Below are 26121 nucleotides of genomic sequence, written 5' to 3' on the forward strand. Positions count from 1 at the left end.
ATGGGACATGACCAGGAGGAACCGGTGATGACAAAAATAAACCATAGAGTGTTTAATTAAACACTGGTCCTTATTTATGCTAATTAATTTGAATTGACACGTTCCAAAACCAGCATCAGATGTTCTCTTGTTGCCAGTACACCCCAAATACAGAACCAACTCAAAGCCAAGGAGATGAATTCTAGTGTGGCGCCCAATATCAGTGGACCACATCGAAAAAGAGGCGAGAATGTGGTCACACTATTGCCACCTCTACGAAAACATAGGGCTTTGTGATATGGCTGAAAATTGTGTCACAATATAAGTTTTTTATATTGGTCAATATCGATAATTTTTTAAATATTTTTATGACCTATGGAAAATATGGGCCAGGATAAAAATATATTAAATGTTAACATTTTTATTTTAAATGTAACCATCCTCAGCTATCAAGGCAGAAAGGAAACAAAATGTTAACACAAGCAATGAAAACACTCAATCGAATTGTTGAACACTTACCCATAACCTCTTTAAATTAAGGTGCAAAAACTAGGAATATGTAAGAAATGCTACATAAAGTGTAACAAAATAATGCAAAGTGGGAAAATGCAAACATAGAGAAACCTGAGAAGATTTTTAGCAGGTTTACTGCCAGTGCATAACATGGTCTGTGAAACATTTATTTTTGGTCTGTTATTCGTATTCAAGAAGGAAATTAAATTATTGTTATGCAGTAATCATCATTTAAATATAATTTAAACTAATTATTATTTTAATGTAGCACAATTGTCATATTTTGTTATTTATTTTTTTATACAGTCCTGCACTTTAGTTCCTTCCCGTTGTTTCCGTACATCCGAATAGGGAACAGACGTCGGTTGAAAAGAATAGATGAGTGCGGCAAAGGACTGTGGCCCGTTTGAAAAAAAATCCAAAAAACTGCCATACTGTCGAGGTGACTTTTCCTGTTTTATTGAAAATGAATTCCCTCTCTGCAGAACTTTTTACTTCCTCTTCTCACTCCATGCAGAGAATCAACACCGAGACAGCAAGATGGCGCAACCAAATGTGATAGTTGATGCTGTTACGTGATTGACTGTTTAGCGGGTCTATCCCATTGCTCACTGATCACTTCCTGTTTTGGTAGGTTACCAGACCGCATTTGCCTTAGTTCATGCAACCGAACATGCTTAATTTCTTTCCACCAAAACAAATACAAATATATATATATATATATATGTATATATATATATATATATATATATATATATATATATATATATATATATATATATATATATATATATATATATATATATATATATATATATATATATATATATATATATATATATATATATATAAATGGAACGTTTTATCGAACTTATTTTGTATTTATATTCATTACGTGCCTATCGCAATATACAGGTATATTGATATCATCATCGTCATGGTTCACTTTTGAATCAAAATACAGTATATTTGGTACTTACAAGCTTAATTGGCTGTATGACATAGCGCATAACTCTTGTATCCCAAACCAACGTGGCAAAATGACAAAACAACAGTGGTTCATGTAAGAGACCAACTCTCATGTCATTGTTTTCCTGACCCTGACAGGAAGCAGGCTCCAACTCATGCAACCACGGCAGGTTCCTAATCTACCCTCGATAAAAGAGAAAAGGTGATGTTTTTGGACTGTGGCACACTGACATGACACCATTCATCATAACCAGCTTTGTTCTCACCTTGTAAACATCTTTGACTGATGCAATCGGATACATCAGTTTGCTTTCTTCTGCATAAGATATGCGGAATTATTGCTGAACTTTAACCAAAACAATGTGATCGAGCTGAAAGGTCCATCAGTCTGCATTGGGCGATGTTTCAGACACACCAATGAGGACGTGACACATGATGTATCCTAAACACACACGTGTTGGCACAAATTGAGCATTGTGTGGCTCATTGAACGTCCCTATTGTCATTGACAATCACCTTCATGTCACAGTGGGTACGGAGGAAAGCCAGCATGCTTTGCCTGCTTGTTATGCAAACAAACCGTGCCAGAATCAGACATTAGCCAGGCGGCAAGGAATGATCACGGCTCGCCAAAATGGAGGCCCGAACAACAATGACACACAACACGAGAGGGGCCACAGGCGCTTCCTGGCAAATGACAGCTGGTGCGCCAATCGGCAGAACCGACAGTGGGAGGCTGAGTGGGCGGTGAGGTTGCAGCAGGACATTTGTCAGGTTTGCTCAAGCACATGCAGACAGTGTGTCGGGAGCGCTGGGTGACTGCAGGGAGGTGGCGCCCAGTCAAAAGGTTGACATTCGCTTGCAGGGACGCAACATTTTAATGCTAACAAGACAGTTTGGAATACAATAAAAAAGGCAAACAAGTGCAAGAGGCACAGTAGAGTGAAACCTCGATTCATGAACGCCTCTATTTGCGTCCTTTTTGGTATGTGCGAACCATGTCTCGGCGTACCAACGCTTCATTCATTCATTTAGCAGGCAGCTTGAAGGCATCGGGGGCTGCCATTTTTATGACATCACTTACTGTACACACAGGCACGGCCATTTCAAAAAGCTTCGATGCGAGCGGGACTTCTGACAAATTTGTTTCCACAAATGTCGTACCTTGCCCCAGTCAGAGCTGTGTCAGCCTGTATCACATTTTGTGTGATCAGAAAAGCTTTAAATGTGTCCAAACTCTCACAGTCTTGCTGTATGGCATCAGGCTCGCTAGACAACCACTAGGCTAGCTTTTTAGCTAGTTAGCCTCCTGCTGGCGGCACCTTCAGTTTCAGGATTTTATTAGGGGAGGGAGCTTTGTTCCGCAGCAAGTCTTTATATGCGATGAGAGCGAAAATAATGGCACAGGGCGGCATAGCTTTTTTACAAGGAAGGAGATTAAGGTACCACCGGGACACAAGCTGATGAAACTTCCATGAGTGTTCAACAATGCCTCAAATTATCCCAGACACGAGAAAAGGATTTTCCTTCTTTTGTTTTTTGAGCGCATCAACAAGACTTGTTTGTGTGTGCTTGTTGACATTTAAGCTTGTTGTGTTTGGATAGAAAATACATTGTAGAGCCATTAATTACCCCTCTATGTTGGTTTGATAAAGTATATACTGTATGTATATATATATATATATATATATATATATATATATATATATATATATATATATATATATATATATATACACACACGCACACACACACATTATTATGGAGCCCCTAAAGGGACATGGATGTTTTGCGAGATCTCGCAATACTTTTTGCGAGATCTCGCAAAAGGTTTTTTTCCTATGTCAGTGAACAGGAAGTAAAACAGACACAACGATGGAGGAGCGGGAGCCTAACCATCATCTATGCTCTGTTGTGGGACCATAATACGATTTTATGTCTTTATATGTAAGGCCAATACTAAAAGAGAAATCAATAAACTTCTCCCATGGATGATGGGTAGGCTCCTCCATCGCTTTGTCTGTTTCACTTCCAGTTCACCATCGCTGTGTCTGTTTTACGTCCGGTTCACTGACATAGGAAAAAAACCTTTTGCGAGATCTTGCAAAAATATTGGGAGATCTCGTAAAACATTTTTTTCTCTCCATGTCCCTTTAGGGGCTCCGTACATTATGGTGTCTTGAAAGTGTGCAGTTTTTTCGTAAAATAGACTTTTGTCGAGGCTAGAACAATTATTCATGTTTACATTGATTCTTACGGGGAACTCTGCTTCACTATACAAACGTTTTGGTTGGCGAACAATGTCAAAGAACCAATTAAGTTCGTAAATCAAGGTTCTACTGTACTTAAACATGTGGGCTTCTTCTTACCGACCATCAAATGGGGACGGCGTGGCAAAGTTGGTAGAGTGGCCGTGCCAGCAATCGGAGGGTTGCTGGTTACTGGGGTTCGATCCCCGCCTTCTACCATCCTAGTCACGTCCGTTGTGTCCTTGGGCAAGACACTTCACCCTTGCTCCTGATGGCTGCTGGTAGCGCCTTGCATGGCAGCTCCCGCCATCAGTGTGTGAATGTGTGTGTGAATGGGTGAATGTGGAAATACTGTCAAAGCGCTTTGAGTACCTTGAAGGTAGAAAAGCGCTATACAAGTATAACCCATTTATCATTTATTTATTTAAATGGACAAGTCATTTCCAGTCTTCTAAAGTAACGAAGTACGAATGCTTTATTTTTTGGATTGGATCTGGGGTGAACAAATGTGGATCAAGTGAGTTTAAATACTTCTAGAAGTACAATGGATGTGATGTATACATTTTTTACCCAAGTAATATTCTAAATGGAAACTTTCATTTCCACCACGGTCCTTTTCTGGTCAGATACTTATACATTTACTTAAGTATTGCTTTCAAGGACTGGTAGTTTTTTAATGTGCTGTGAAATGCACTAAAGCCTCTATTAACTCCCTCCCACAAAGCGAAAGGGCACAATTGCAAGAGTTGATGGTTCAATTGGGACTTCCAACCTTAAGCTTTGGGATTCAAATGTGCTTACAGAGAACACAAGCATAATTCTTGCTGACTGGAGCAAAAAAGTATGCACAGTCGTCACCTCTCTTCAAATAGCTTAAAAAAGAAGGTTGTCCACAACGTTTAAAATAAAGTGCAAGAGGAAATGCTCCAATTAACGTCTCTATTTAATCAACCACGGACCGTCCTGTAGTCGTCAGGTGTGTGGGCAACACTGACAAATATCAGCTGCGGTCTCAAATGTGCGCACGGTCATAAAACATTAGCATTTAAAGCTGTGGCTGTAGGCAACCTCCTGATATTGTAGAGTTTTGATTAACTCTACATTATTGGGTAGCATGTTATAGTTGGCTTTGTACATAATTGTAGCTGTTTGCATATGCACCAATTTGTTGAATTTCAATAATTGTGATTCAATAAATAAAGGGTTTGTATGTTCTCTATATCCAACATAATGTATTATTCTAATTGATATTTTTCGTAACACCGTTAGTGAATGAAGCACACATTTGTGGTTGTTTCCCCATATTTCTACACAATAACTCAGATATGTAGGGTGGAATGCAGGCTATAACAAAAACAATCTGAAATGTTGCTCTTATTGTTTCATAAAATTAATTGGAGAGCTGCTGTTAGGAATGAACTAAGCTTGAAAACAACTTTTTTTCCCCTCTCACAGTGAGAGTTTATTCTAATGTTCAGACCTTGCAGGGCAGTGGAGAGAGGACATTGTGTGTGCATCTCCTACACAGCGCCATGCTTCCTGCTGAACCAACATACTGCTGCACCTAATTTAACTACCAGGGCCTCTACTCAATGTGTATGTGTGTGCATCGGATAACATTGTCTTTGTGCCATTTTCATCGATTATTTTGTGATTTCTGGACATTATAAGGACGAAACTGCAAAAATAGGTGGTTGGAAAGCAAGGAAATGTGGAGTTGTGGTGTATCCTGGGGAATTGTTGAGCATTTATTAGGTCAGAAGTCAGATGTAGAACGTAGTACCAACCCTATGCTGCCTTTATATTGTGCCATCTGTGTACATGGCATCTGCTCTTAGGGTGTAATCACTCATACTTGGTTAATTATAGCATCCTTGGGCCCGCTTCGCACTTAAATTCTGGCACGTTTTACTAGTGCCAGTGATCTTTTCCGTGCTTAAGCACAGTTAAGGGCAAGTTATTTGGAAAATGTAGTACGCTAAGCTACAGGTTACTCTCCATTAAATGTAGCTAAGCTACAGGGGAAGCTATCCCTGGAGAATTGTAGCAAGCCACACTGCAGAAGTAGCTTGCTAAATCAAAGCTACATTTAACAACATTTATATGGATGGGCCCACATGTATAATATCAATGTTAATGTAACTGAGAGTGTACAAATGGACTCAATAATCTTTGGTCCACCCCTATAATCTTAGTCATGTTCTCTACCTGCAGTAAAAAAAACAGCATCTATCTATATCTTGACAACTTTTGTTTCATCTGACCACAGAACTTTCTTCCAGAAGGTCTTATCTTTGTCCATGTGATGTCAGATAAAACAAAAATTGAGCTATTCGGTCCCAATACCCAGCAATATGTTTGGAGGAGAAAAGGTGAGGGCTTTTAATCCCAGGAACACCAAGCCTACCGTCAAGCATGGTGGTGGTAGTATTATGCTCTGGGCCTGTTTTACCGCCAATGGAACTGGTGCTTTACAGAGAGTAAATGGGACAATGAAAAAGGAGGATTACCTCCAAATTCTTCAGGACAACCTAAAATCATCAGCCCGGAGGTTGGGTCTTGGGCGCAGTTGGGTGTTCCAACAGGACAATGACCCCAAACACACGTCAAAAGTGGTAAAGGAATGGTTAAATGAGGCTAGAATTAAGGTTTTAGAATGGCCTTCCCAAAGTCCTGAAATAAACGTGTGGACACTGCTGAAGAAACAGATCCATTGTCAGGCTTGGGCGAATGAAGGGACTCAGATGCAGAGATGGGAGGTTCTAAATAAAGCTTTTATTTTGAAAAACTCTTAACCTCCAGAGCAGAAAATATTCAATCACTATGAGGTAATAAAACAGATAGCAAAAAACGTTTCCAAAAAGGGAAAAAACGAAAATCACTCCAACGGAGGAAATGACAAAAATAAGACAAATTATAACTAGCAACGGATCTGCTATAAAAAACTTTAACAAAAAGCGCTCCAACAGGGGGAAGAAAATAAGGACTATCAAACTTACTGCACTAAATCTTATTCTAATAAATATAAACAAAATCCACTCAAAAACTTTGAGGAAGGACAATCGTTAAGGAAACTGCGGTTGAAAAAAGCTAAATAACAAAAGTCGCTCTGAGGGAGGAAAAAATGAACTCAAAATTACAGCTTGAAAAAAACTGGATAAACAGACGTAGTCGTGGGACGAGGCAAGGCAAGAACATGAACGTGGACGTGGAAGCAAGACAGGCACGAAAGCTCGAGACAATCTGGCACAGAACAAGGGGAGGGATGGGCTTATATGGAACATGAGGGTAATGGGAAACAGGTGGAAACAATCAAGGGTCAGGGATGACGTCATACTGGTGACACAAGAGGAAGGGCCCGTGATCTGAAACAAGAGGAGTTGCTTTTCAAAATAAAACATGCAAATCACAAGACAGAAAAAACCAAGACAAGACTCTCCTCACCGCGGTGTGACATCCATGTCAGAAAAACAACACATTTAACTGAACTGCAACAATTTTGTCAAGAGAAATGGTCAAAAATTTAACCAGAAGCTTGCCAAAAGCTTGTGGAAGGCTACCAAAAGCGCCTTATTGCAGTAAAACTTGCCAAAGGACATGTAACCAAATATCAACATTGCTGTATGTATACTTTTGACCCAGCAGATATGGTCACATTTTCAGTAGACCCATTAAAAATTCATAAAAGAACCAAACTTCATGAATGTTTTTTGTGACAAACAAGTATGTGCTCCAATCACTCGATCAGAAAAAATAAGAGTTACAGCCATGACATTATGTTCTTCTTTTGACCACGACTGTGTGTGTGTGTGTGTGTGTATATATATATATATATATATATATATATATATATATATATATATATATATATATATATATATATATATGTACCTGTATGTATATATATATATATACATACATACATATATATATATATATATATATATATATATATATATATATATATATATATATATATATATATATATATATATATATATATATATATATATATATATATACACATATATATATATATAATAATAATGGATTCGATTTATATCGCACTTTTTCTATTGTTAGATACTCAAAGCGCTCACAGAGAAGTGGGAACCCATCATTCATTCACACCTGGTGGTGGTAAGCTACATTTGTAGCCACAGCTGCCCTGGGGTGTATATATATATATATATATATATATATATATATATATATATATATATATATATATATATATATATATACATACACACATATATATATATATACACATATATATATATATACACATATATATATATATACATACATATACACATATTTACATATATATATATATATATATATATATACACATATACATGTATATATATATATATATATATATATATATATATATACACACAATAATTTATATATATACATATATACATATATATATATATATATACATACTACGGTGTTGACACAGACTACAAAAGGTGGACGCACGCGCACAAATTTTCAGGATTTATGCAGATCAGCGATTACCAGAAGGTAAGAAAAGTTGGTTTTACATAATATTGCGAAACAGATAATATGTATTCTAATGGGTGCCATTTTGAGGTCCTTATACACATGCCATAATAATACTTGTATGTCTGACTACGGTAGCCGTAATGCTCCGACAATCCATCAAGCGGTGCGGCTTCATAGCTTGCCAAAGTTGTACTAAAACATTTTGACAGATTTTTGAGCGCCATGTGTAATATTCTATATTCTCAATGGAACATTTAAACATTTAAATGTTTACTGCCGTCATATTGCAGTCTACACGTATCTCTTCTGTGTGACTGCCATCTACTGGTCACAATCATCGTTATACATCTACCAAATAAAATTGCTTTGAGGTCGATAAGCACAATCAGAATTATTACGTACATTAGGGCCACTGGGTTATAAGGCGCACTGTATATTTTTGCGAAAATAAAATGATTTTAAGTGGGTATTATTCTGAAAAATATGGTACACAACAACAGGTAAGAGAAGTGTGTTTTACATAATATGACCCCCTCCAATCATACAGTATTATGGACAAAATGTCTAGTTTCACATCTTGTCGAAGACCTTGAGAAAATAGACTAGTGAGTTCGCACAATCTAGTGAAATTCATAACAGCAACACTTTTGCCCCTGCACATTGTGCCATCAAACCATGGTTTATAAGCTGCCATTAAAACAAATTGTTTACAAAGTAACAGAGAAAAAAAAATCTCCAAATATTTGAGGGTGCAAATTCCAAACCACAAATATGCTGTAATGTTTTAAACGATGATGCTACACCGTGTGGACACAGTTATTTTCAAACTTGTCCAAAAAAAAAGAGCATTTTAATGTGTGATGAAGAGAAACACCCTCTACCCTCTCTCTCCCACACACACGCATGCACATATGTCACTTCAGGAGCAAGTTCTTCCTTCAACACCTTCATTAAACGATTGCTGCGCAGCAAGCGTCTGCCTACAAACAGACTTAAATACCACCTCGCCAACTCAGGCACACACACTTGCACACACAGTCCCATGTGTCTGAGCCTTTGAACAACATCTTTGAATTTGCACTGAGTGCAGCCTCACACCGCGACTCTTCTTAGCATCTAACGGCTGAACGCTCGCCTACATCTCATCATCCCAAATGCACATGCCCAATTCTGGGTCCCTGAAGTGTTGAGAAACATACTCGTGGTCTTCCTCTCAAGCAATTAATAAATAAAGCATTCATGCCTGCTTTATTTTAAATGTCCCAGAAATCCCTTGAATAATCCTGATTCCATTCCCACATGGGTCCATGCACATGCAAGCGAGGTCAACTTTAACCATAGCATGGTTTAATGCTAAGTGAATTGGCCTTCAGGCATACATTTACCTAACAACAGCCTCAAATTGTGTGTGTCTCTCGTCTTCTGCAAATAAGAACATTTTGGCTCACTAAACTCGCCTAGGCTTTTGGAGGTTCAGCAACAGGGTGCAAAGTCCTTTGCCTCATCCCTGCCTCAACACTTGGAGCAGATGGAAAGGTTCTGCATGGTATCACACAGGCACACCCGGTAGCATATTAAACGGGATGCTCCGAGCAGAGGCCTGAGGTACGCCGGGCACTGTAGTACAGTTTAGTTTCATATTCAAATGGGACAGACAGACAGTGAGATGCACCACACACACACACACACACTCTCACACTCACACAATGCACACACAAACACACAATGCAAGGAAGTTAATTGCAGTTTCCTCCTCGCAACCTTCACGCTTGATTAGTGAGCTGGCTGGTGTCTGGGTGGCGAGGCCGAGGTGAAACACCTGCACCGATGTGTGAAAATTGTAAACGGTGGACTGAAGATGACGTCAGCATGACCACAATAAACACTAATGGCCTGATCTACTAATATCCATGCGCCAAACAGCGTGTGCAAACTTTGAAATTGCATATACTATTAGTGGGCATGTTGCATCTGATCTACTGTACTAAGACTGTGTGTACAATTGATAAGTAGTGCAGACTGCCCTTTTCAAATTATGTTTTTGCGTGTACTACAGGGCTTTCACCATGGATACACTCATTCACTGTGTTTTATTTATTTTATTGCCGTTTTTCTGTGTTTTGAAATATGCAGCAGACATGCAACACTTTTTTCTGAGCATTTTAGAAGCAGTGCTGCAATGCACCTACAACGGAACACACTTTTTTAGCACGCTGCAGGTGCGCTCATGGGAGATGTTGGCACTAACTGCAAGCGCCCATTGGGATGTTCCAGGCGCAAAAAAGTGCACATCAAAATATATATTTTAAATTTTTTAATAAAACGAATGTTGTAACAAAAACGCCGGCAGACACCAAGACAAATCAATCCAATTTGTTTTAATCAACCCCTTAAATCATATAGCAGCTATATAATTAGAGAATGATATTGCTGAACAGAAAATATGTATAACATTTTCATTTTTGACAGTCCTTACATGTTGACAAGCATAAGTACGACATTGCTGCAGAGCGATCGTCTTCCTTCTCACAGCGCATCTGCCAGTTTGCACGTTCTTTCTAGACATACTAAATGAAAATGGGGTTTTCTTTAAGCTAATTTAAATTATGCAAGTGAGTAATAACCTTCGATTAATCATGATCAATCCTAATTTAAAAGTGTGATTAATCAGATTAAAAAAATAATAAAAACATTATATATATATATATATATATATATATGTTTGCCAATTTTATGAATACTTTTGAATAAAGTATAATGAAAAAAATATTTTAAAAATAGTTCAAAATATTTTTATTTCATTACATGTGTTACTGGTATTTTATAAAAATCAAAGCTGGATCGTTTTCGGACCAGGTCTAAAGCTCTCTGTTCAAATATGTTGCGTAAGACCCTAACTGTATGTTGCATTCATGTTGAATGAATAAATTAACAAATGTATCTGGCTGTCATGTTTACATTCGGCTGAATGACTTTTAACTCATCTGTCATGTTTTCTCGACATAAAGAACACGCGGCATGGTTCACATTAGGGCTTGGCGATATGGCCTTTTTTTTAATATCTCAAGATTTTTAGGCCATATCGCGATACACGATATATATCTCGATATTTTGCCTTAGCCTTGAATGAACACTTGATGCATATAATCACAGCAGTATGATGATTCAATGTGTCTACATTAAAACATTCTTGTTCATACTGCATTAATATATGCTAATTTTAAACTTTCATGCAGAGAGGGAAATCACAACTAAGTCAATTGACCAACACTGTAATTCATCAAACATTTATTAAGCAGAGGCACAAACATTCATGTCATTTCCAAAACAGAAAGTGCAAGATTGTCAGAGACATTTTAAAACAAGCTATAAGTGCACTTTTGTGCATGATGTCACACAAGATATTTCAATAAGTGTCACATAAAAATGAGCTGCATATCAAATAGTATATGTCCTACGGTGTTGATGTGGAAACAGTTGCTTCGGCATTTAGTTGGCGTGGCACCGAACGGAGATGTTGACATGTAAAGACATATTCCCGCTTGAAGCCAAACCACCATCAGACGATGGACCCTGTGCTGTTTTTCTTGGGAATTAATTCTTCCTCCATTTGTTACCAGATTTGCACCTTCTTTCTCTCGTATTACCACTCAAACCACACTGTTAGCTGTGATGCCATGTCGCTAGCTGTCTGCTCCGCGGGAGCGTGTGACGTTGCTCACGTGACAGTATGTGACATATGTAAGAAGGTGCGCTTGGTTATGTCTCTGTGAGAAGGAGAGACAGGAAAGAGTGAGAAACACATGCAGTTTAATGCCCCGCAGCTAAAAGCAACTTTGTGAGAACGTATACTCGAATATCACGATATAGTCATTTTCTATATCGCACTGAGACAAACCCGTGATATATCGAGTATATCGATATATCGCCCAGCCCTAGTTCACATAACATGGAAGCAAGTTCTTGAGAAGAACCTACGAGCTTTTAATTTGCAGTCACATGTTTGGCTAACACTTTGAAGCACTATTCTTGAATGCACTTCAAATATGACATGCAGTTTGAGTGTTTAAAACAAGTGTGCAACTTGATATGATTGCAATGGACTAAATGTATATGCATCCTGCTCATTCCAAGAAGTGTTACCTCAATGAATACTTTCCTCCTGCATATAGCTGATGTCAATATATCTTGGTTATATAATGCACCAGTGGTAAGACCGTGTTTTTATGTGCTGTAATGAAGAGTGACCAGACACACACATACATGCAAATGAAAACAATCAACATTAAATGAGTCCCCTTCCAGGCAAACACCTGGTCGGCTTGAGTTGAATTTAAAAAAGCTGGACTGTGCAAATGTTGCCTTTTGTCCAAAAATCTGTGAGGAAGTATTTTATGATTCATGGCCACTAAAACTGTGTTTACTGCCTTTATTGACTCTCTCATTTGGGATGGTTTAAAAAAACGGCTGGATCACCCAGTTAAATTCAAACATGGTTTGGGTCAAGCTAGATTGGATGATGGGATGAACTCCCAGCATTGCCAACATTTACCAAATGGCTCTTGTATACACCCCCAGAGTGGAAATTACTTTTTACTGCCTCTGAGAGGGCTGAGAGTGCAGCCCAGTGACCCATGAATACTTCTTACATGTGTTTTATTGTTTTCCTCTCAAAGGCAGATTGCTGCAATTGTTACATAAGACCCCACAAGTTAATGCACTGTGGTCTTGGCAAAACAAGAAAACAAAAATACAAACCTTACTTTCCCCACAGCTAGAAGGCTTTATCTTCTTGATGATAATGCCATTTGGCTCCTATCTTAAGAGATCACATTTGCCATTTCGGAAGAAGCGCAGGCACATTGCTGCAAGTATAATGATCACCGTACACTGTGAGTGTGCGTTTGCGTGTGTTTGTGCGTGTGGTTGGGTGCACCTGAGCCATCTAAATGCTACACAATGTGTGTAAAGAGATGAAAATAAAAATTGCATAGTTGTAGGGACTTGTACCCTCAATTATTAAATTGTTGTACTCTAGACTTTTGCAAATTGGGAAAACTCATGAATCATTCTGAACCCATAAAGGGGTAACCTAATCCATCCAATTAATTTAAATTGTGCCTTAATGGGCCAAGAACAACGCACATATTTACTAAGGGTATAATGGTACATGTTGTTGTTTTGTGACTCCAGGATGCAGAGACAGCAGGTAAAAATGTATTTAAGGACAAAAACCAAGGGAAACAGGAAAGTGCACAGAGAGCATAAGGAAAGCTATACACCAAGTGGCTAAAAAGCAAAGGAAATGATCCACAAAGCAAATAATAATTCAGAGGATAGGAGTGGCATATAAAGCATCCTGATTGGCAACCAGGAACAGGTGAAGGAGCGAGCGCCCAGAATGGAGATGTGGTTGAAATAGGAGACAAACAGGAAATGGAAACAATAAATAAGAGCGGTGGAAAGGAAATTGTGTGTTGTAATCGTTTAAGGACAAAGTCCTATCAGGTTGGGTTTTTTTAATGGCTTGTCTGTATAAAGCGATGAGACTAGAATCGAAGATCAAAACATTTTTCTACAAATGGATTAAGTACAGATATTAGCAAAACCAGCGCTGAGGAGAAGACTGTGCTCTACATTCACATTTATTTGCCTTTCTTGCTGTTTGAGCGTTGTCCAATTAAACCGAAAGTTATAAGCTTGTGTTTTGGACACACACACACATCTGTGCATTTCTCTTTACAGCATTTTTAGGGACTATAAGGAACACTTAAAATTCTTTATTTATTTTTTTAAAATATGGACAGTGCGCCTTATACCCCCGTGCGCCTATTGTACGCATTATTTCTGGTTGTGCTTGCCGACCTCGAAGCAATTTTATTTGGTACATGGTGTAATGATAAGGGTGACCAGTAGATAGCAGTCACACATAAATGATACATGTGGACTGCAAGATGATGCCAGTAAACAAGACCACAACTTTAAATGTTCCATTGAGAACATAGAACATTAAACACAGCGCTCAAATATCTGTCAAAATGTTTCACTACGACTTTGGTAAGCTACAAAGTCGCACTGCTTGATAGATTGTCGGAGCATAAGCGATATGTGTGGACTGCGGGCTGACACCTGTTCAATAAATGACTCTAGCAAGTACTGGTTAGCAAGCAAGCCCATTTAATGTTTGGGTCAGTACAGTAATACTGTAATACTGCAATGTTTGATTGATAATATAGAACATTAGACACTGCGCTCAAAAATATGTCAAAAGGTTTTAGTACGACTTTGGTAAGCTACGAAACCACATAGCTTGATGGATTACGCATTACGGCTATCGTAGTCAGACATACTATATACTTCAACATATGAATATTATTCTGGTGTTTGTATAAGGACCCCAAAATGGCACTTATTAGGAGACTTTATCTGGCTTTTTGTTTTGACCTATTATGGAAAACCAACTTCTCTTACCTATTGGTAAATGCTGTTGTGTATTTGGGATCTGCATAAGTCCTACAAATTGGCGCGCATCCGCCATTGTAGTACGCGTCGTAGTCAATAAAGTCCTTCTTTTTCTCTATCCTCTTGTTGTGGGACATTCATCCTCCACTGTTGCCATTTCTAATACAAAGTAGCGTACAGTTTTAAATTTAATTTGTTAGTAGACGAGCCATAAAAGCACTAAAAACTACCGGTACAACAAAGATGACAGCGAGAAGACACTGTCGAAGTGGAGCCACGTAAATAAAACACGCCCACCAAAGAAGAGAAGGTCAGAAAGCACCTTAAAGATGTTCTGTACAAGATAATCTCTGCAACATTTTGAGGAACCACCATTACATGTTATGTAGACCACAAGAAAGTGTTTTGAATGTAGAAAAAAAAAATCATAATATGACCCCTTATAATCCAGTGTGCCTATTGTATGAAAATGGACCTCAATAAACCCGCTAATTGGCAGTGCGCCTTATAATCCGGTGTGCCCTTTGGTTCGAAAAATGCGGTACTTTAAGGTGGAAAAAATTCCCCTAACAAAATAAAACAAAATAAATATACTGTAATTGCCTATAGTCATGTGTCTACAATGTAAACAAATACATAGCATCCCAGTCTTTGGCACTGTCATGAATAGCAATAGTGCCAAGGTGAAGCCAGAGCTTAAAAACCCTCTTCCGTATTAAAGTCTCGGTTTGGGAACGCTTGGCCTTCCTGGAGAATTATGTAAAATTGTGAGTGTCGCCATTGTACATCAGAAATGGGTAAAGCTTTATGGACTAAAAATAAAACAATGATTTAGATTGTTCAGACTGTTGCTGTTGCATTTGTCTGCACCGTAATTAAAAAAACATGTTTACACAAAAGGATTTGTGATTATGGCCTGCCTACACCGTTAGTATTAACAGTATTCTAGGTTGAGGTCATAAATAATTATTCCTGAATTTTATGTATGAACGGGCGGAAAAAACTAGAGCATGTGTGATCATGATGGAACTGGGGTTAGGGTGAAGTAAGAAAAATTAGGCAAACATATTCTAACTGCCCCCCAGCCATGATTTCCCAAGTCTGGAGCTCTGCCCACCCCACGCCAATTACAGAGATACGCGAGCTAAGGCCTGAGAGTGCGCATCTACACAAGTGTGTTGACTTTGCTATCTATGGTTGAGGCCAAATGTGTGCGATGCTGAAACACAGGAATGCGTATCCTCTGCCCACGATCAGTTAGGGATGAAGGGGGCGGGGTGGCACACAAACTGTTGGTGTTGATTTAACATCAAGCACCAAATAACTGCATATGGCGGCGTCAGGAAGACACACTTGAAACGGGGAGATGCTGCGAGAGCGGCAGATTGATTCCGGGGGGAGGTAGCAAATTAATCCTGCTTCTGGAATTTTACAGCTCCCTTAGGGGCATCAAACACGTGCAAAAACATGCCTGCGCCATCTGCAGGCTCCATCTTACCATCCCGCCAAACGCTACGTAACCCTGTGCACCTTCCTTTAGTGCAGCTTTATGATTTCCCTGCGTCACCACTTTGTCCCGCGGGGTGGCTGTCAGCTCGGCGAGGCACGATGGCCCTTGACAGCTCCAGGCTGCTGCCCACTCGCTCGTTAGGCTCGTTGTAATGAGATCAACCTGCCTGCAAAGCCATTTAGCTGTGGGAGGGGCCAACACAATATAGGATGGCCATCAAGGTGTATCACAGTCTCAGGTATTACTGTACTGACCCAAACATTAAATATATTTGTTCCTTAGTATATCTGACTTACAAATGTTACAATGTTAGAATAGTTGGATGTGTGAGTCTCAATGCAGTTTTGGATGCGTTTGAATGCTGTGTTTTGCAGTCTTTTCTTTTTTAAGTGGGCACACTGTGACGTCACAGTATGACGGACGTACTTATGTGGGCACCCAAGTCTGCGTGGCCCCTTCTGCATTCTCAGCAATCTGAGCCGAGATTGTTGGCTGCTCGCATGTCATTCCTCCTCGTTGCATGCCCTACCGCGTACTACGAAAAAATATTTATCAATCAAAGTTTATTCAATCAAAGGGCTTCACAAACCACAATGTCATCCCCGGATCTGAACCCACACATTGTATTTGTTCATATTTATTCAGTTGTTTATTTGTCCATGACCTTTTCACGGGACTGTTTTATCAACATAAGCAAGTACGAAGTTGGGTTAACCACTAAACTTCGACGAAAAATATGGCGCAAGAGTAGTTATGCTAATTTTAAGACTAATTTTGTGTGCCATGTTGAAAAGATGCTTTTTACACAATAATTACTTTTCCTTCTGCAAATTTCCCTATTATAATTAGAGAGGTAAAATCACATCAGTTTATTGTAACTTTCATTTTATTTTGCAATTGTTTTGCAACAAACACCTAAAAATGTCACTGCACTTTCCATTGCAATTTTTGGGAAGAACTGCAAATACCGACATCTCAAAAAAGACCCGCACAATAGCTAAATTATTGTCAATGTTTATCAACATTCAATGAAAAATGCAAATAAAGCATATTCATAAAGAAGCGGTCACAAAGACCCCTTGCACCAACCCTTCATGGATCTTGTCATCATACTTTGACTAAGTATTTGGTCTCATTCGACAGGTGTACCGGTGTACTTGACAATCAGCAAATATAGCTTTTTATCACATTGTGATGTTTTTTACATGTCATCCATTCTGAGTTATCTGATTCCTTTTGACATAAATCTTAAAAGAAAAAAAAAAAAAATATATATATATATATATATATATATATATATATATATATATATATATATATATATATACATACAGGTATATATTTTAAATAAGGCTCAGCCTGCTGTGATGGTGCACAGTTATGCAAGCAGAATATTATCGGCTGCCTTCATCGCTGTGGCCTGCAGTGGTGGAAGATCAAATGAGCATTAAATAAAAAAATGGATGGCCTCCATTGGAGCGTTAAATTGCCTTTACAAATCAAAATCCAATTCAAGCATCTCAAAAATAAATTACACTCAAGCCTTCGTCTGATGCTGTTCAAACTTCACAAACTCTATAGGATGTTGTGTGTAGTCAGAGCAATGGCCGTAACTACCTTTGAGGACATCGAGATCATGTCTTCCGTATTTTTTTTCAAGTGACAAAAAGAAGATGATATGACTGACTGCAAATATAATTCGCATATGACAGTGTGTGTGCTGTAAATCACTATGTATGGTAGAGCGTCCTCTCTCAATAAACAATCTTTGGTCATTCGCAGCCGGCTACAACTCCCTCTCCCGAAACACAACAGCGACAGAAAAGTGGCAATTGATTGGCTCAGTCCATGTATTGTCTGTCAAGGCTCTTTGGTGCCAGGGCCCAATGAGAGGCTACAAAGGCTCAGAAGTCCCACCCACGCATGTTTTAGCCCTACCTTGTGCAATCATCTTTAATGGTTATCAGTGCCAGAGCAGAGATAAACAACACAGAAAAACTAAAAATAAGAAAACCTATGTAAAAACTAAAAGGTGGTGCAGGGAAATGAAGAGATACAAAAGGAAAAGCTTTAGTGATGTAGACTGCTCAGAGCAGAACAATGGAGATGTTTGACAGCAGCTACTTCACCGTGACCCTTTAAGGAGATAGGAGGATAAAATAATAAATGTTGATGAAAACTCAATTGCATATTAATGAAGGAGTGATATTATTGTAAGCAGGTGTGCCTTCTTCCAGCATGGCATGGATGTGGACAAAACATTCATGCATGGTTCAAAACGGTCACTTAATTACTAAACTTTATATGAAATAAATAGCAAACATGATGGTGCGGTAAGTTATAGCTAACCATAGCTATCTAAAGTATTGGAAAACAATAACGATATTATTATATTCGTTTTCATTCACCATTTAAGCCCTATTTTATTTAAAAAAAAAAAAAAGAAGTCACATTGCAGATCTACACGCTTGTTGCAATGTGTTTTGTATATGGGTAAGTGATAAACAGCCCTAAATTTTAAATAAATTACTCCAGTAACTTTTTAATTAGTGAGTGATGTGAATTATATTTATATAGCACTTTTCTCTAGTGACTCAAAGCGCTTTACATTGTGAAACCCAATATCTAAGTTACATGTTCAAACAAGTGTGGGTGGCACTGGGAGCAGGTGGGTAAAGTGTCTTGCGCAAGGACACAACGGCAGTGACCAATGTTCCCTCTAATTGTTCATGTGTCTGAGCAAACACAAAAACTCCCTGAGCATTCAGTGGAGCACATGTGAGCAACATCACACGTGGCAATACCAGCAGCCCACCTGTCTCAAACCAATCTTTTATAATAACACTCAAATGAGAGGAGTCATTTTCATGATATTATTTTGGAATATTAGTGATTTGGCTCCAGCGCCCCCCGCGACCCCGGAAGGAATAAGCGGTAGAAAATGGATGGATGGATGGATGGATGGCCCACTTGTAATGAAAATAACAGAAATCTTGTTTTTCATAAGCTATGGTTTAGTATTGTACAATATGTCTGGGTGGTGGTCCTGCTTTGGAAATCAGTTGTAGCCCTTTCAGAGATCACATTTAGTTCCCCTTAAACATCCTCATGTTGCACAAAGAAATGTAAGCATAGGATGAAGTGTGCATTCCTGTAACTTTCTCTAGTAACAGCATTCCATGATTAATATAAATAAATTAACATTAATAATAAATGGCAGTAGAATAAGCACACGTATGACTGAGGAGTCATAGTGTAACTGTGTGTGGTGTTTGAGTTGTACGACTTTTTGTGTGGCCATAAACGCACTAGTGGTTTAGTGGTATGCGTGTTGGTGACAGATGACAAGTTGGTTTTGGCCTGGTTTGTACGGCAGAAAATGACTAGTTTTTTGAGATGTAAGTTTTTTACTCATGTTTTTGGTGTAGTTATGGCCGAATATAAACAGTTTTGGTCAATAAAGTGATTGATATAATGCCTGTCCTCGAAGCATCTCGATAGACGTTACAATAATTGAACGGTGTTGACGAACACCGTTAGGGCCGCTTGTTGTCACTGTCCCTCAGAGTTGCATTGCAAAATTACACAGAATAAATGTGTTTATTTTGTTTAGAATTCAGATGGGTTTGATTAGGTGCGCGGCATATATTTGCTGTGCGCAGAGGACGCTTGAGCAGTGCGCAAATGCGCAGGCACGCACCTTAGAGGGAACGTTGGCAGTGACTAGGATGGCAGAAGCGGGAATCAAACCTGGAACCCCCAAGTTGCTGGCACGGCCACTCTACCAACCGAGCTATACCAAGAGCAAGTAAGCAATCAGTTATCATTAGTTTATTCACGGCTCCACAATTTAAAGGGATATTGTTCAGCATAATGGTTATTTTAGGGGTTTGTGATATATATAGACATCAATGGGGTGAGTTGGCACACTATCTGCATGTGGATTGTATGGGTTGGTCTGGATCAAAAAAGTCCAGGGTCAGATCTTTGACCCAGTCCAACCCTGGTTATCATTTGTCATGTCAGTCAGGTGAACTGTAGTACCATATATACACACTTATTATGTTAAAGAAACAAAACTGTTCTCTGCTCAGATGATATACTTTAAAGAATGACCACACAGGTTTTCTTGGGCAATCACAATGAAACGTATGTAGCCTGAATTCAACACCATACATATTACTTAATAGTAAGAGCATTGTACAATAGTAAGGGAAGCGTCTGAAAATCTGGGAACTAAATCGTTACCAAGAAATCTCTTCACCAATGTGTTTCTAAAGGTGTCTAATAACATGTCCTAAAAAGTTGAAATTCAACTCCTGGGGGAAACCTCAGAAAAAACTGCACAAAGTCGGGGTACCAATAACCGATTTTTAGAAAATTTGAAAATGCTTAATTTGGCCTTAAGTAACTTGTGAGGGGTCAAACTAGGGTTTTTTTTATGATCCTGAGTTCATTTATAGCATTTGTTTTTCACTACAACTATTCCTTAGTGGAAAAACTGTCACACCCTTTTTTGCATTTAAATAAAGTTGCATTTATTACAATTCGTTTCACATTAGTCAGAGCAAACAGTGATCCCCCTTCTGGAATGCTTTATGAGTCAATGTCTGCCTCTGAGTATTCATCATAAATGCCATCATCATGAATAGCATTCTTGCAGGTAATGCCTTGACAGACTCCACAAGCTGAGATGCACTTGACGCTATTCTTTTTGCAGCTGCATCGCCGGCTGCTGCAATCTCCATGGCAATTGCAGCTTGTGAACTGGAGTAGCTCTTCAGGAGCCATGGGGTCTAGAGTTGGAACTGGCTCATAACCATGAACACCTATTGTCCATCCATAGTCACTGGGGTCCAGAGACCTGCTCTGTAGAAGGAGCCAGTCCCGAGTCTGTAGGTAGGCACGGAGCGAATGCTGTGCTGCTGCACCCTCTGTTGGAGGTAGAGTCTCCGGTTTGATCAGCCCAGCCGCTGCCTTACGTGAGAAGATGTTGTATCGAACTTCACCCAGAGTAGTACCTGGTCCATGGTAGATGTAGTGGAAGATCGCAGTACCAGCCTAAATCACTGCATCCTTGGTAGCGCGTATGTCCAGAAAGATGTCCATATGCCATCTCCGTTCCTGTCATTAAGGTTGCAGTATTTGTCGTTTTGTGTCTCTGAATAAGACTCAGTGTATCCCAGCCGGTGCAACTTGTTGATCATTCATTTTGACCCAAATCTATGATCTCAGAGATGAGAGGGCTTGCACCTTTGACTTCACCTCCATGGTTGATGTCGCTGACTGTCCATCCAGCTTTTTCTGCATCTCTCTCTCTACTTCAGCTGCTCTCTCAGCATTGACTGGGTCATCTCCTGTGCTTGTGAATCCTGTAGAGAAAGATACAAGCATCTCTTTGTTGCGTTCGTGGTCGAACTGGTTGTTCTCCTCGAACCACTGGAGGGCAAGTTTAACTGCCTGTGCATCACGCTTCATCTGGGTTTTCCCAAGGTCCTGTGGAGTGGAGCACGTTGGTTTACACCTTCCTCCATATGCTTGTTGATATTAGAGAAGTGGCTGAGGGTGAGCACCCAGCACTTGTGGCCAGCATCACTGCTTCTCATCCTCCCTCTGCTCAGTCCACCTTCTGATTTGGCCGCCTTCATTAACGTCTGCTCAATGCTGATGTCACACCAGGTGCCAGACCAATCGTGGCTGGAATACCGGACAACATGGTTCCCATGGGCAGTGAAACGTTCGATGGTCTCTTTGTAACCAGGCAAAGTTTCCAGTTCCTTCATCAGTTGACAGTACAACCGTGCACCTTTGGCATACTGATGATGGCCTGCAGCTGCAAAGATGTCCAGCATCCAGGTAGCAATGCAGGACAGGTGCCCATCGTGGTCTGCAAGCCGCTCAGTTCGGATGAACATCTTAATAACATTTACCATGTGGTGGTACTGCACCCAGAGTGTAGGTGTTCGTCCCACTTTGGCGAGTCTTTTGAAGGTTTCTTCAAATCTCTGCTCAAACAGTACCACCACTGGATCTGTGTGATTGGCTCCCATCTTCCCATCAGCTACCATCTCCATAAAGGTCGTCATTCCAACAAGCTCCTCCTCAGTAAAGGCATGTTTCATGATGTGCTGATACATGGCTGCACTAATGAGCAGGTGAGCACGGATTGCCTTGTAAAAACACCCTCCATCCAGGATGTGGTTAGCTGTCGTACTCCCCGGATAAATCAGCTGGATCAGCTCTAGTAGTCCAGAATCCTCCATGATGTTACCAATGGATCCAATCAACTACTGTGCCCTCAAAACACATCAGTTTAGAAATCAAAGGGACACTCTTTCTTAGAAAAAAGCAGATTAAAACAGAATTGTTAAACATAGAGCTTAGGGAATTCTTAATACTAGTAATGACAACATTTAGTTCTAACCTTATAATCAATGCAGTGAAGTGAAACATTTCAAATTGATAGACAAAGATTTCAATAATACTTACGTAGCTGACATTAAAAGCGGTATATTGTGTTCACCCATGTTCAACAAAGAAAAGGGATGCAAATGGATCCAGCATGTTTGGTGCTAATGTTAAACTCATAACGTCCTCACATTGAAATGCCAATCAACTACAGCAACCATCACTAAACACTGACTTGGCCCATTCATCATGTCAAACATTAAAGAATACACTATTATCTTTTTTATTTTATTATTATTATTTTTTTACATATACCCTGCATGGTATGTGTGAGTAGGGGGCATTGTCGGGATGAAAGGGGGGGGTGGCCATTTTTCCACCAGGGAGTGGTCTTGGTGAAATATAAATACTTGCAATGAACTCAGAATATTGAAGAACCCCTAGTTTGACCCCTCACAAGTTACTTAAGGCCAAATTAAACATTTTCGAATTTTCCAAAATCGGTTAATGGTACCCGACTTTGTGCAGTTTTTTACGAACTTTCCCCCAGGAGTTGAATTTCAACTTTTTAGGACATGTTACTAGACACCTTTATAAACACATTGGTGAAGAGATTTCTTGGTAACGATTTAGTTCCCAGATTTGCCAAATATCCCATAAGATGACCTTACTACAACCTAAGATTTACTTTTACTCTTGTACTGCTTATATTTTGTTGATTACATTCTGTCATTCTTATTTAAATGTGTCTCTATGTTGATATGGAGTTGTATTTAATTGTACTTATAATACAATTGGCAGGAGGAGAGAGAGGCATGGAATGTGGAGAGACGGGGACAACAAGTCACAGCAACTATAGCCATCACAGAGTAATTAACACTTTTGATTTCCTCAAAAACTCCCCTCACAGTTGTGGAATCTAACTCACTTGCTTCAATACAATGGTAAATGCTGTAAATTAGACATCACTCATTCACATGAGGCGTCCTGGCTGGTCTAAGCACTAAAGTAAAAATCCAGTAACACCATGACAACAACATAAACCCTAATACAAGCCAGTGTATTATGCAAATCATAGGTGCCGATTTACATTTCTGCCAGTGGGTGCTCGGACGGGCGGTAAATCTGACGCTACTTTTCTGAAGCTATGTCTACACTAAGCCGGATAACCCCTTAAACTAATAATTATTTAGCCTAAGCCCTGTTTCAGCCACACTAAACTATCGTTTAAGGTCCCCCTCCTCTGACTATTTTTTTACACGGGTAAGTGTGCCATGTATTTCTTGAATCTCCAGTTCTTAGCTTTGTATGGACTCATTGATTGTTTACAAACTGAGTTCAGAGAGGAAGTGACGCCAGAAAGACTGTGCCTCACACAGGAAGTGAAGTCAGAAAGAACGCGCCACAGCCAGCTTCATAATAAAGCGGTTTTGTAACTCGGAGGTAACCTCTGGAAATATGGATGCGAGTCATCCAGATATGCCGTGTTTCTCCTTTCGTCTGTACAGACGCTTGTGGAAATCACACAAGAATACCTTAAGAGAAAGTGATTGCAGCTATTTTGGATACAGCACTTCTCAGACGGCAAGAGAACTTTTGAATGTCAAGGTCAGCTGTGATTCTACTTACCGAAGAACTTCACCCATTTGTTGAAGGAGAGTCAACGAGAATGCGGGCTCCCGTGGATGTGATAAAAAAGGTAGCGTGTGCTTTGTATTACCTGGCTGTCGAGGGAAGACTACAGAAAACGGCAAATACTTTTGGACTGGCAAAGCAGACTGTATTAGTTATTGTCCGCCATGTATGTCGTGACTCAACGTCTAGGTCCAGAGTAGAAAAAGTCACCAAAAAGGAATGGACAATGAAGGTGAAGGCAAAAGAGTGAGGAGTGTCCTGACCAGATTTCTAGATCCCGAGATTGATTGTTGTAAATTGTTCTTTGTCCCATTGTGTACTTTCACGTGTCCAATAAATATTTGATTAATTCACGATGGTTCAGGTGTGATTCACTACGATAGGGCCCCGCAGCATACTGGATTCCAAGTAATTGAAATACCACAACACTGGATATTGTTCAGATAAGGTAAATTTAAGAACTTGCACACAAAGCAACACTGGATGTGACTATGACATGCGCATTTTCCGTGCATGCGTACTAGGTCGCGTTGCGCCGGCTGTTGGAGGGGGGCAGGGGGTCTTTAACGACCATTGTGTGTGTGCGGACAAGGATAAGGTTAGGTTGGATCTACCCTGGATAACCTTAGCCGGCTTAGTTTAGAAGGGGCCTGAGCATGTGCGGTTTTTGCTTGGTGGTGAGAAAGAATTTGCCCTCAATCCCACGGCGCCTATGATGCAAATAATTTCAAAATTGTTATTTCAAATTAAATTTACATCATCTGTTGCTTTAAGGGTGCAAATTAAACGTGGATTCAACCTAGCCATGCCAGAGAAGACAGCATGAGTGCTTGGGAATAAGAAAATAAATATTGATGCAACAGCAGCCACTACAAGTTACGTCGTCACTACAAATTAGTTTGCACCAAGTGCCGTTACAATGCAAAAAGACTGCAATAGCTACAGCTGCTGAGCGCACAATGCACCTGCAGTGAATGACGGATACATGCATCGTGTTGCATATTTTAGCAGGTGCAAAGGAAGAACATGCCACCCAAAATACCAACATTCAATTGGAGTGTGTGTGCCTATCTGCGCTAGCGTGCACATTAAGAGACACAATGTGCTTTATGTATGGGACTCTTGACCACAATCTATGTACACTTCTACAAACAGCCACTCCGAGCACATCCATCATTAACATCAACAGACATTATTTGAAGACATTTTGCCAAATAATCACAATATTGATAATGTCTTATTATTAAGAAACAGCACACTAAACACTAATAAACCAGTATAGGAACATCAAGATTAAAGAACATATGTACAATATACCCTCAAAATGATGCAAGATCAAATTCAGGGTTGTCTAACAGCTCCACATAGTTGGCATTCACAATGAAAAGACAATGTAGACATTTTTCATCCCTTTTCTGTATGCACACACGTCCCTTTGCTTTCACAGGCCAACGTTTGCCATGTGTCACACCAAAGCTGCTTTCATGCCAGCTCTGAGGAAGGTGATGATGGCTGCTTGAGATGCCAACTTCCAGATAGAATCACACCCTGACTAGTCGCTGGAGGAGGTAGTGTAATAAAATTGTAGAAAAACTAAATGCTGTATTTTGTGGCAGGCCTGGAAAAGATGCACCTTCTTGCACACATTCTCACACACATTTTGAGATTATTTTAATACATAGTGAATGGCAAATTGCTCAGTCACCCCAAAAAAGAGGGTGTATAGTAGCAAACACTCTGCAAAGGAGAGTTTGTGAGCGATAACAACTCTGAGACCTCACGACATGACCAACGAGAATGAGTGGATTAATAACCACAGGACATTTCCAACATATGAATCTTGAACAAGCATAAAACATGTCTGATGTCCAATATTTG

The 26121-nt window shown here is 39.5% G+C and overlaps 1 protein-coding gene and 1 long non-coding RNA gene across 14 annotated transcripts in view; one reads left to right on the forward strand and one right to left on the reverse strand.

Moving 5' to 3' along the window:
* Window positions 1-26121, reverse strand: part of LOC133661820 (neurexin-2-like) — a 957097-nt gene that overhangs the window by 420454 nt on the left and 510522 nt on the right. The window lies entirely within an intron of this gene.
* Window positions 1626-25733, forward strand: LOC133661827 (uncharacterized). The gene is made up of 3 exons (XR_009828002.1): window positions 1626-1663; window positions 23410-23477; window positions 25691-25733. It is a non-coding gene; the product is annotated as an uncharacterized LOC133661827 (long non-coding RNA).

Source organism: Entelurus aequoreus, linkage group LG12 (assembly GCF_033978785.1).
Source record: "Entelurus aequoreus isolate RoL-2023_Sb linkage group LG12, RoL_Eaeq_v1.1, whole genome shotgun sequence".
NCBI classification, from domain to species: Eukaryota; Metazoa; Chordata; class Actinopteri; order Syngnathiformes; family Syngnathidae; genus Entelurus; species Entelurus aequoreus.